This window comes from Heterocephalus glaber, unplaced genomic scaffold, assembly GCF_053883595.1.
Source record: "Heterocephalus glaber isolate CG9 unplaced genomic scaffold, H.glaber_assembly_v1.0 deba00001444, whole genome shotgun sequence".
Taxonomy (NCBI): Eukaryota; Metazoa; Chordata; class Mammalia; order Rodentia; family Bathyergidae; genus Heterocephalus; species Heterocephalus glaber.
In genome coordinates this window covers 13,682,137-13,694,904 of record NW_028258297.1, presented here as the reverse complement: position 1 = coordinate 13,694,904, position 12,768 = coordinate 13,682,137, and the positions used below count along the sequence as shown (strand labels likewise).

Here is a 12,768-nt window from a genome sequence, read left to right as displayed (position 1 = left end):
TCTGACCTACAAATAATTCCATTATGTGGACAGGCATAGCATTGAGCATGAGATTAAAGAAATAACAAAAGAGGCGCCTAGCTATTTGTTGAGTTTGCTTAGCAAAGGCATGGTAACACTTGAGCTTCTCCAGTTTTATACTTCAACACATTCCTCTGAGGAAGAGACCATGTATATTACTAGTTATGAACTCTATGTTATACATTGATTAACTTTAATATTATCAACAACCCTGAAAAGTAAAAAGTAGAGTTTTTTTTTTTTTTTTTTTTTTTTTGGTTCCAGGGATCGAACTTGGGACCTTGCGCTTCTGAGGCAGGCAGTGGAACCACTGAGCTAAATCCTCGGCCCCCTGAAAAGTAGTTTTTAATCACCTCAGTTTTATAGATGAAGCTACCAATAGACTGGAAAATAAGTAAGTTTCCCAAGATTAGTCAATCAGAAAAAGGTTGAGTTGAAATTTGAATATAGAGTGTATGGATGCAAACAAAGCCCACAGTCTCTCCATCAAAGAAAGCCACTTATCCGAGGAGCCAAGCCCTCAAATATGCATATACTGTTGTCTTCACAGAGAGATAGTCTTATCTTTTCCCATGGTTAAAAAATAAGCTTGAAGGGGCTGGGGATTTAGCCCAGTGGTTTCGCTGCCTGCTGCACAAGCACAAGGACCCAAGTTTGATCCCCAGTACCAAAAAAAAAAAGCTTGCTTTTAGGTAAATTTTGGTTCAGAAAGTATTAAAGAACACAATTCCATAGCTTGATTTCTGAAAAATAAGTTCTAGTTTACTGTTTCATTTTGTAAAAGTCTAGTTTTAAAAAATACAATAATGTCTCTGAGAAAAAATTTAAAAAACACATACCTATATAATTGAGTATACACAGAAGTTTGGCTTCAGCCTTAGTATTCAATCAAAATTTACTATTGGGCTTCAGGTTCAGAGCTAAACTTGGCTTTTGAAAGACAGAATAGTTGTATGCCTACCAAAATACTCTTTACAGATTGTTAAAATAATTGTTAAATACTACCAACCATAAAGGATTTTTGAGACCTACCCAAGCTATGAATCCAAGGTAAAAAACTTCTTCCAGAAAACATTTTACTGAAAAGTATTTTCTGCTCTACACACAAAAAAGGCAAGTGATACTGTGGCATGCTCCACTTGAAAGGAGTGGACTCTCCTCCCCAGTAACACTGATGTAAAATCTAAATTTTAACAGGGTTGAGGTATAGTTCAGTGGGGAGCATATTCTTAGCATGTGTCAAAGCCTGGCCTTCAATTCCTAGAACCCTTCCCCCAAAATAATAAAAACAATCTTCACAGCTGAAGTGCCAAGAAGTTTTTGTTCCTGAACTGCAACACCAAATTTTGACAGTTTGCCTAATTTTGGTAATATAATTATACTCACAGTAAAGTTTTAAAAAATAACACTTCAGCTAGGTGGGTGTGATGGTACACACCTGTAATTCCAGCCCTTGGGAGGCTGAGGCAGGAGGATCGCTGTGAGTTTGAGGCCAGCCTGGACTACATAGTGAGTTCCAGGCCAGCTTGAACTACATAGCAAGACCCTGTCTCAAAAAACCAAAAACAAACAAGCAAACAAATAATACTTCAGATTTATTTTTACACTCCAGAAGTTGATTCTATAATGTTTAAAGTAGAATTTGGGCTTGATAAATATTAAATTTAAACACATAGGCTGCTTGGCCAGAATGGATATTTGGTGTTATACATATGGCAATTTATATAAATGTAGTATTACTACCATTATTTTATACACGGAATCGTGATGTGCATATTGGCCAAACCATTCTTTTGCTATTAGATGATTATTTTTGCCCAATATAACTGTCTTAAATAGTTCAGTAGAAAATAAAAATTTCAGATTTGGACTATGAAAGCTGTATAGTAACAGATTGTCACATATTTCTAATGAGGAAAAATCAAATGCATATAGGACTTCTACTGTTAAGTCACAAGGCTGTGAAAATGGTGATTTCAGTGATACTTTAGTTTCACAGATGAAACTGAGTGAGACTCATGGAAATTAAATGTTCCAAGTCTTTTTTATTTGAACTTTATAGTTTTTCTGGTATATAAGTGTTTTTAAAAACTGAGTGGAGGAGCCAAAAGTTTGAAGAAACGCAGTGTTAAATTTTAATCTTACTGTAATTTTATTTAAGGTTATAGACAATTATCAGGCAAGGGAAAGTCTTAATTCTTGTGGCTCTTATTCAATAAGCCCAAGGAAAATTGACAATTAATGCCAAATTAAATCATATGATATACATCATCAACATAAATGTGATGGTTGAGGTTGTTTCACTAGAATTAAATTGTCAATGTGAAATAAATAGTAGGAAGGTGTGTACATGGCTTTTATTCTATCCGTCTACGTGATTCCTTCGTCTTTTCCATATGATTCTGTGACTCACTGTGTTATCATTGTGGTTATTCTTTTTATTGTTTGACTATCATTTATTTTGCTCTGCCAATATTTTTAAGTGTCCTATAAAAACAATCATGAAAATAGTTTTTTAAAGTTTTGAAATTGTAATTATGCTAGTAGTAATGTACTGTCACAAGTTGGAATGTAAAAAGACAGACTACATATGCATACCATAGCTTCCCACTCTAGGGTAATGAATGGCCTGTTATGGCACATTTTCTCTTGAGTTCAAGAAGCCTGTACACCATGCTCAATGTAATAGCTCCAACTTCCTAACCCCTTCCCCTTTTCAGATTGCTGAGAAATGTTGTCTAACAAAGCATGATGTCATTTGGCTTATTGTTGCCCTAATCATAAGCTGAAATGCAAATGGAGATATTAAAATCACATGACATTACTTAGCTATAAGATACTTATTAATGATGGCTTAAAATATGTTTTTTTAGTTTTAGAATAACAGCAAAAAAGTATAAATCTAAAAAAAATTTCTGTTTGAACTTCCAAGCTCCTGAGAAGATTAACATAAATATAAACATAGGACCCTTTACCTATTAGAAGTACTATACAAAAGAAAACACACAAACACCAAAAAGTTTTTTATTATTGAAATGTTTGGGGAACTCATTACCATATTAAAGTCTCTGAAAAATCTTAGGTAACTTTTGTTTTACTCAGCTCAATCTAGAAAGCTTGAGTGAATGTCAGGCTAAACAATGAGGTACTAGATCAATATATTGAAGGAGAATCACATCCTATCAAAGACTGATAATCTCAAAAAGCAATTTGAGAAATTGTTTTTTTTAAATTTATATATTTATTGGTACATTCTAGGTATACAATACATTTACATTTATCATTGGGTGTTTGCACCTGTACATGATGTATCTTAGTTCTTATTTTTTCTCCAATTTCCTGTGCACCCTTCACCCACTCCACCCTTCCCTATTTACACAGACTTTGATTCCATTTTTTTTTCTTTCTCATAAATTTTCCTTTCCCTTCTTCCCTTTCCCCTTCCCCTCCCGCCACCCCCAAACCCTTGGACCTTTTCCTATTTTAAATTATCGATTATTCATTTTAATCATTTTCATCCTTATTTACACTTTCAGTTTCTCACACTAGAGAAACTATTTGGTATTTACACGTGTGTCTTATTTATTTCACTTAAGAGTATGGCCTCCATATGCATCCATTTAGCTATAAATGACTCTAGTTTCTCATTCTTTATGGCTGAGTAGTACTCCATTTTATTAAAAAAACACATCTTTATCCAGTTTCCAGTTGATGGGCACTTGGGCTGTTTCCAAGCTTTAGCTATTACAAATTGTGCCGCTATAAATATAGGTACACATATATTGCTGTGATATGATTCTTTTAACTCTTTGGGGAAGATTCCCAGTAGGGGAATAGCTGGGTCAAATGGGACCTGTAGTCCTAGTTCTTTGAGGTATCTCCATACTGATTTCCACAGTGGTTGCACCAGTCTGCACTCCCACCAACAATGGAGAAGGGTTCCTTTCTCTCCACACCCCTGCCAGCATTTGTTATTGGTTGATTTCTTGTTAGCAGTCATTCTTTGTGGGGTGAGGTGGAATCTCAGCGTTGTTTTCATCTGCATCTCTCGAATGACCAGTGATGTTGAACATTTTTTCATGTGTTTATTTGCTGCTTTTACTTCTTTGTCTGAGAAATGTCTGTTCATTTCAGATGCCCATTTTTGAATTGGGTCTTTATATTTGGGGGATCTGATTTTTTTGAGTTCTTTATATATTCTAGATAGTAGAACTTTGTCTGAGATACAGCTGCTAAAAATTTCTTCCCGCATTGTAGGTTGTCTCTTAGCTCTGTTGGTAGTTTCTCTTGCAGTGCAGAAGCTTTTTAATATGATGTGATCCCAGTTGTTGATTCTTTGTGCTAGCTCCCGTGCTACTGAAGATTTGTTCATAAAATCTTTTCCTATGCCAATGTCATCAAGAGGTCTACCTAACTTATCTTCCATCAAGTTTAGTGTTTCTGTCTTAATATTTAGATCTTTAATCCACTTCCATCTTAGTTTAGTGCACGGTGATAGGTATGGGTCTAGTTTTAATCTTTGGCAGGTTAAAATCCAGTTTTTCCAACACCATTTATTAAATAGGCTATCTTTCCTCCAGTGCGGGTGGTTGGCTCCTTTGTCAAAGATGAGGTGGCTGAGTATGTCTGGAGTTGTTTCTGCAACTTCTAATCTATTCCACTGATCTTCGGGTCTGTTTCTTTGTCAGTACTATGCTGTTTTTTTATCACAGTATATTTGTAGTATAGTTTCAAGTTGGGGATTGTGATACCGCCAGCCATGTCTCTGTTGCCTAGAATTGCTTTTGCTATTCTAGGTTTCTTCTGCTTCCAAATGAATTTTTGGATTGTTTTCTCTAGTTCTGTGAAGTATATTGTTGGTATTTCAATCGGCATTGCATTAAATCTAAATAGCAGTTTTGGAAGTATGGCCATTTTCACTCTATTGGTTCTTCCTACCCAGGAACAAGGGATATCCTTCCATTTTCTTATATCCTCTTCGATCTCCTTTTTCAGAGTGCTGTAGTTTTCAGTGTAAAGGTCTTTTGCTTCCTTTGTTAGGTTGATTCCTAGATATTTCATGTTTTTAGATGCTATTGTTAAAGGAATTATTTCCTGAATTATTGAGAAATTGTTTTGCTCAGAGTTTTTAAAAATTTCTTTTTCTTCCCCACTTCAGCAGTCTTCAAAGGTCTGTAGAAATCAGTTGTCTCTTTATAGAGTATTAAACACATAATAATAATCTGTATTCAATTTAACTCTTATTTTTAAAGAGAGGAATCATTTTTCTATTTTGAATATGACCACATTGTCTAGTTCACTGTCTCAGATGCTATAAACACTCACTAGGTATTTGATAGTTGACTGATAATGCAACTTCTCCAAGCCCCAGTTGTAATTTACAGGCATGATTTTCTTAATAATAATCAAGTCCATAGGGACATGAGCACAATTGACAAAAGCATAGCCCTGTTGCTATTAAATAAGCTGGAGTAAATATTTATGGTATATTCATGAATAAAAGGAGGGTAGGTAATTTTTGTTTACAAATAAAATAAACAGGATTGAGTTCAATAAACATGTGATACATTTTTGGTTTGTGTTTTTCCTTCTCACAGGACTTGATGGTTTGATGCTTCATGCTTTTAAAAAGTGTTTTCATCTCCTTTGAGATTTTTATGAGTTTTCAGTTGGGAAAAATGGCTGCCTCCCATGGCACAAAGTCAGTAGAAAGCTGCTGTGGATTTTGGCTTTGGGGACGTAGGTGTTATTATGCATTTCTATAATTTTTCAGGGATATGTAACTTGCCTATAAAAATATGCCTGTGGGCTGAATCTTGGCAGTTGACATTTTCGTAAGAGAATATATTTAGTAATATCTGAATGTTTAAAAGACTTACACATAGGTAAGCTATTTTTAAAAGCTGGGTGACAAAAAACAGTGTTTGTTACTGCCACCTTTTGAATGCGTTTGGCCATAATGAAACATCAACTTTCAAATTTATTTTTTAAAAAATATTTGAGAAGGAAGGATTTGGGTTAGCCCTACTCTGGCTCAACTCATCATGAAAAGCAAATAACTCAAATCCCTCATTTGGAAAACTGGTAACACTGAACTAGACCTTTTACAGACCTCTTTGGGGATATGGCCTTTCCATTGCCTCTGCAATATTAACTTAAGTCAATATGTACTGATTTTAGTTTTGGGCTTAAATTTTAAAAGGCAGAAAAGATTTGAGATTCTTGTGATTTCTCTTTTATCAATTCAGTTATTTAATAGCATAGACAGAGAGCATTTAGCATTCTTATCTTTGTCTTAAAACCATAGAACTGCATCTAAGAATTGGAGGGAATTATCTTTATCTAAGAGGTGACTGTAACTTAGAAAAGGTGACACAAAAACAAGAGCATTGTAAGTCTTTTGTTTAGAAGTCTTGCCATTAATAACTTATGCAAGGGGACACAAATAAGCTAACTCACAAATTAAAAAACCAAAATGCACAAATGATAAACATATTAGAAGAAGCTTAGTGTAATGGAAATCTTACTCTTTGAATCTAAGTCCTAGCATTGTTCCCTAACCTCTTTCAGTCTTAACACAGGAATAATTATGGCTGCTTTGCAGGATGATTGTAAGAATTAGACAAATATCAGGACCAGGTATTAAGCTCAGTGGCACCACACCTGCCTTGCAAGTGCAAGGTCCTGAGTTCAATTCCCGGTACCCCCCCCCCCGCAAAAAGAATTAGACAAATACCAAGTGCTCAATAATTGGAATTATATAATGAACATTATTGTCATGGTCAAATTTCTACCTGAGTTTCACAGCTAGTAAGTACTAGTACTAGTACTTAATAAGGGAAAGGTCGATTATTTCAAGTAGCCAAAAAAGGCCTCATCCTTGCAGAGGTGAGAGCTGAGAGAGCAGCACTTTGTAGGCAATTGACGAAGGGTGGGATGAGCAAGAATAACTGTATGAGCAGCAGCTTGGTTTGGGAAGGACCTTTTCTTTAACCATACTTAAGACTTAAAGCCCCACGGTGCAAAAGACACTTGGAAAGATCATAAATCTTAAAATCTTAAAACCTACATTTTCTTGCTTAATTGTGTAGCATATTTTTCTTCACACACGGTTGGATATGGTTATTATGACTAAAACTTCTTTTGTTATGAGAAAGAGCTGAGGAGAGATCTGTTCCAAGCCTAAAGAAGAAAATTAATCAGACTGCTGTAAAACCCATCTGCTATTGGCCATATTTTCATGCTTTGGTAAATACACTGCTTTATCTTGGTGCTTTTGCAGACATTCTCTCACTTCGCCCTGACAGCAATGCTGGGAAGTATGGTTTACAGTTCTCTTGGTAAGTACAGCCAAGATTACAGCCCGAGTTCTGTTTGCTTTTAACCACACCATGTCACACATCACATAGCATAACGATTTTCTACTGTGTGCAGTTCTTAAAATTCAAATCAGTAACTAAGGTAGCACTAAGAGTGGGCATCGACAGTGTGCAGGGGAGGGACACCAGGGCTCTTGTGATGGAGATGGGAGTAGATACAGCATGCAACCTTGGGATTGAAGTGGAGACTGGATATGGAGGTGACCACAGACCATCAGACAACCATGCTCAGATGAGCCCAAGGTGCGTTAATTCATGAATCTTGGGGTTCCCAGTGAGACTCCAGAAACACATTTCTTGCTCTCTTTTTTTCCTGAAAGATCTCCCAAGTTTGACAGGGCATAATTTTGTATCATATGGATCTCTATGGTACATGCATTTGAAATACGCAACCGCTGAAACCCCACCTTCTCCAGCAAGTCTTTGAGGACTAATGTCAAGGATGTAATGACTCCCAGCAACTCCAACCACCATAGACAGGAGTAACTTCCTCTGACCCCCTCTCACTTGCCACTCTTCAGGTCTGCTGACCTTTTTATTCATGGTAAAAGTTTTTCCTTTATACAATGCTTACAATAGCATTTTCTATATTTAGTTTGTAGTCCACATACAAAATGTCTACCCACCTTCGAAATCAGAATGTCATACTATTTACTTGAAGTCTTGGGAAAGACCTTAAACTTACCAACCTGAAAGTGTTTCCACTTCAAGGAGATAAATGGAAGTGTCTTGAGCCAGATCAGCTCAGACATTGAAGCTTTGGGATATTTTCTGGGCTTCCCCTTTCATTCTGAGTTACAAGATTCAGTCTTGGTACAGGTCAGGATTTCAATGACAATGAGTTTCAGCACTCTGTCCAGTCTCCAAGCCTGTGTTATGCAACTGTAGTCAAAAGGTTTTTAACCATTGAAAAAAAATTGAGAGCAGATTATAGAATTAATTAAAGCATGCTCTCTTTTATTATAATGTAAATACATGTTTACTGCAAACTTTGAAGAATGTAAGCATTTTGACATGATTAATGGATGATAAATCAGAAGCATCTACCTCTTGGCTATTCTGGGGACCACTGTCTTTCCCACATCTTTTGCTCTCATTAAAGGACTAATGGGACAAAAGGTATCAAGAAGTTTCTTCTCCTTTTTGTCTTTTCAAATCTACATTTTACAGAATGGCAGGTGTAGAATTTAACCTAGAGGATTGAAGGCGCCACATTCTAAAGAGAGGATTAAAGCTGTCATTTTGTATAGCACCTGGCCTATGATTTGGAAGGCATCAACTATCCACTTCAAAGAGTTTAAATATGACAAAAAAGCACTTATTAAGGTACTAATGGATACTCCTTGACTAAAGTTATCTTTGCCCAAATATCACATTTGCCTTATCTATCACTAGATTTCCTGAATATCTGTAACTGTCCTTATTCAAACAAATTACTTTAACAGTAGAACTCAGTAGAACATTTTTAGGTCAGGGGAGAGAAGAGCATATTTTGGGGCATCGAAACATTCTATGTATATTCATTCAATAAATAATTCTAATGGACTTTATGTGTCCCAGGCACTTTTCTGGGGTTGATGATAACAGAGAAGAAGAAGATCTGTGATGTCTCTTTCTCATGGAATTGAATTCTAGTTGGATTTGGGGAAAACACTTTGTGAATTTCATTTAGTGACAAACACTAATGAGAAAAAGATTGGTGATTAGATAGAGTAGGGCTGGATGCAGTGGGAAATCTTAGAACTTGTCTCCTAGAGGAGAGACTTCAGCTTAGAATCTGAGTAACATGGAGCTTTCTAGGTAAAGATTTGGGAGCAGATGGTATTCCCTACATATATTCAGATGAGGTTAAATGGCTATTGCATGCATTTAAGCAAAGTTACCAGTGGCCCTTAAGCAATTAATATTGGCCTCTGAGGCTTCCAGAAAACTCTAGGAAATGAAAACAAAACTTTGATGTCCTCTATGATCTTTCTCTTCTTAGATTTCAGTCTTTTAAGGCAATTAGAAAAGATATACCCAGATCATATAAAGGTTTAACCTTTTCATTAGTTCTTTAACAGTCATTTAATAAATATTTATTAGGCATCTACTATGTGTTAAATAATAAAGCAGTGAGCCAAACAGATAAAAATGCATGTCCATATAAAGTCTGTGTTTTAGTAGGAGAGAAATACAATAGAAGAAATACCTTATTTCATCATGTTAGAGATCCACAATTTTTCACATTTCAACATCTCTGTAATTATATGACAATATTAGCCTATGTAATTGGCAGTGATTGTTTTTATTTCTTTGTGATACAAAAATAATGTTGTACTGTATAATCACAGGCATCTTAGCTTTGAGGAATTATCTCTAATTAGAAAAATGCAAGGCTAGATAATAATAAATGCAAAAATAGAAAAGTAAGGCGAGAAAGGAGATAAAAAGTGCTGGAGACTTAGCGAGTGGGAGGGAGTTGTAATTGTAGATGGGAAGGCCCCACTGAAAAGGTGATACTTGTACAGGAACCTGAAGGTGGTGAGAGAGGAAGTCATGCGGATAACTGGGGAATCGGCATTTGAACTAGAAAATCATAAGAGCAAAAGTCCGAGGCAGGGTCTTACTAGGTGTCCTTAAAGAACGGTAAGGAAGGCTCTGTGAGTATAGCTGAGGAAGCAAAAGGGAGAGCAGTAGAAGAGAGGCTGAGGGGCAATGAAGTGCCAGACCACGAGTGACCTCATAATCTGATCTGAAGAAGAAATCATCAAGGGCCCCAAATGGGACATGTTTTGGAAATATCCAGCATTCAGTTTATCTGAGTGTTAAACTCAAGAGAGATCTAAATTGGAGATGTAAATTTGGGATATATACATATATATAGATAGATATAGATATATATATAGATATATCTAGATATATCTATCTATATATCCAAACTATGTGACTATGTGTAAATTTAAGATGTATCTATATAAAGAATTCTAAACTAGGCATAATGACACATGCTTGTAGCTCCAGCTACTCAGGAAGCTGAGATCTAGGCCAGCCTGGGCAACTGGGTGCAATCCCCAACCATGCCAAATAATAATAATAATAGTAATAATAATAATAATAATAATGATAATAATTCTAGGGACTGAGCCTTGAGGAGTATTCCAGCCTCCAGCATCTTACTGTGACCCACATAGGCCAACTGGGCCTCAAAGATGACTTACCAATATTCCACCACCAACAATATCCACAAAGCTTAAATGCTCCCAGATCCGTTCCACTTAATTTAAAAGGCCCCTTCGGGGTACACTCACCTATACTCTGGTTTTATTACAGTAGATGCTGTGGCACGTGGTGCTTCCTCAGGGAGCAATGTTTTGATCTCTTCCATCTGCACTAGATATCTCCCAGGACTGGTATATCTCAGGATTGAGCAGTTTTACTCCAGCTGCCTTCCAATCCAGATATTTTTCCATTACTTGAAAGGTTACAAATGATACCAATTTCCGTACACATAAAATGGAAATTTAGTAGTTACTTCATGAGATTATTGTGATGATCAAGTGAATGAAATGAAGTATTTAGCATAGTTCTTGGGAATATAATGTAAAAATCCATAAATGTTTGTCCTTATTTCTTTTTCCAGATGCAGTCTTAGACACGTTTTTGAAAAATTAATTGGATTATAATATAAAAGTCAGTTCTATAAAATCATTGAATGGCATCTGCAACTATAAAAGAGAAAATGTGCAAAGACATACTAATACTACCTTGGAATCCTATGAAAAAAATTAAATGCAACATCTCTTCCTCTTTGATAATTTGTAAGGAACAACTATAAAGCTTCACATCATTGAAATGGGTCTCAAATTGTATAAATAATACTCTTAGTCATTTATGTTAACTTGAAAGACTGATAATGAAAATCTAGGCTTCTATAAAAAAGACAGTGTTTCACCGTGTTCCACCATACATGTAGTAGAGCCATGTTTAACCTGTAGCCATTGCATCTTCCATATAAATGGATTCGTGTTTCTTAGCCTTTTTTTTTTCTTTTCAGCACCGAATCAAACATAGGGCCTTAAGCACACTAGCCAAGAGTTTTACCACTGATCTACATCTTCAGCCTCTCATGTATTTCTTTATTCACTATTTTTTGAAGGATTTAACATGTGTCTTCATATCTGAAATTCATTGGTGAAAAACTGTTGGGGACTAGGCTACCTAAGTCAGATCCCACAGTCTAAGGCCGGGGATTTAGCTCAGTGGTTTTGCTGCCTGCCTTGCAAGTGCAAGGTTCTGAGTTCGATCCGATCCTCAGTACTAAAAAAAAAAAAAAATCCCACAGTCTTGAGCTTGGTTATCTTGCTTCAGGAACAAGGAAGTATGAGGAAGGCCTCATGCACTCTGGCTATGGGCAAAATGTCTATAACCCTGCACTCTTGAGGCAAGACAGCATATGCTGAGGACAATTGTCAACATAGAGGCAATTGGGTGTGGAGACAATCTGGATCCTCCTTAACTTAATCCTTAGCCACTCATTCTCTATAGCTGCTGTTCCATAAAATGTGTGCTACTCCTCCCTGCACTTCTCACTGGCTAACAAAAGTGGGCCAAACTCAGGGTTTTATTGGAGTCTGTCCCTTAGAGGCAGGTCTACTCCTGGTCCCTCCTTTTATATTTTGAAAATTACCTCTGTCTCTTTTTTTTTTATTCCTCATTATTCCCCCGCAAAAGGTAGCTGAGGGTCTGATCAGCCCTCATAAATAACATAATCTGTGCCCTCAAAAAGATTAATACATAGTAATATTGAGGAATAGAGTGGAGTACGGAAAACACATTGGTAGAAGTAAGTTCAATGCATCACAAGAGAACAAGAATACCATAGTTTTCCTTAACTGCCCTAAAGTCTGCCCTAACTTATTGGAGGTTTAAATTATTGGGAGTCTAAATTCTGACATTACTATTCCACTTTATGAGTAGCAGATGATTTCAAACAAAGCTTTGCAATTGCATACCTCATTGATATTATGAAAGCCTATTTTCTCTTTTCTACAACCAGAGTGTGAATATGAATGCCTGATCTCCCCCAAGCTCAGCCCTCTACAATAACAACAGGTATTAGAGTCACTTAAGACAAGCTTGAATCACAGTTTCAATGAGCAAATTAGCCTTCTGCAGATCTTTTGGGGAAGGTGAGAGAGTATAAACATTTTGGCTAAAAAACATCAGCCCTATTTTCCTTCAGGGAAATCAAATCTCACCAAAATATTGTGACTTTATTCCTGGAATATTCATATTCAGTGGCTCTTAGAAGCAACTGGACATAGTTTCTGAGTGTGATAACCTTTTATGCCATTTCCAGAAGTTATTTTTCTCTTGAGTTGCAAGG

General features: G+C 36.2%; 1 protein-coding gene across 6 annotated transcripts in view; it reads right to left on the bottom strand.

Moving 5' to 3' along the window:
- The window catches only part of Lmntd1 (lamin tail domain containing 1), a 349,980-nt gene that overhangs the window by 47,315 nt on the left and 289,897 nt on the right, over window positions 1-12,768 (bottom strand). The gene's annotated exons all lie outside the window — the stretch shown is intronic.